Below are 628 nucleotides of genomic sequence, written 5' to 3'. Positions count from 1 at the left end.
AATGGAGGAATTCTGGGAGCCTGGGAGGAGCGGCGATGGGTCGGGCTGGGGTGTGTGCAGAGCGGCCTGGGATGGGGCCGCTGCCCTGCCGGCCTTGGAACGGGGTTAGGGGACTATCTGAGCCTTGGGAGAGCCTGCCTTCCGGGTTGGGGCAGGGCAGGTGCAGGGGCCCGGCCGACGGGGGAGAACTCGGGATGCGAGCGTGCAGCACCCCGAGCCCGCCCGGGAGCGCCGGAGATGCAGGCTCCTCACTGAAACCGGGACGACGCGGTTCCTCTTCTTCCTGCCGCTCCACGGCAGAGAGGAGCCAGAGCCAGGACCTGGGGGGTCGTTCCGGCGCTCGGCGCCCAGGCCTCCGGGGCTGCGCTGGGATCCCTAACCACGTTCTGCAACTCAACCCCGGCGGAGGCGGGGAAGCCGCAGGGCCCCTGGCCCGGCCGTCTTCCTGTCCGCGTCTCCCTCCCGGCCGTCAGCGGCGCTCAGCCCGCGAGTCGGCGGGCACGTGACGCCCCGCGCGTCCCCCTCGTCCGTCTGTCAGTCCATCCGCCCATCCGTCCCTGCGGCCGCACGCCCACCCTGCCCTTCCGGCGGTCGCTAGCAGCTCTGCGCCGGGTGAGCGCCCGCGGGG

This window comes from Suricata suricatta, chromosome 3 (genome assembly GCF_006229205.1).
Source record: "Suricata suricatta isolate VVHF042 chromosome 3, meerkat_22Aug2017_6uvM2_HiC, whole genome shotgun sequence".
Lineage (NCBI taxonomy): Eukaryota > Metazoa > Chordata > Mammalia > Carnivora > Herpestidae > Suricata > Suricata suricatta.
This window is presented reverse-complemented; position numbering follows the sequence as displayed.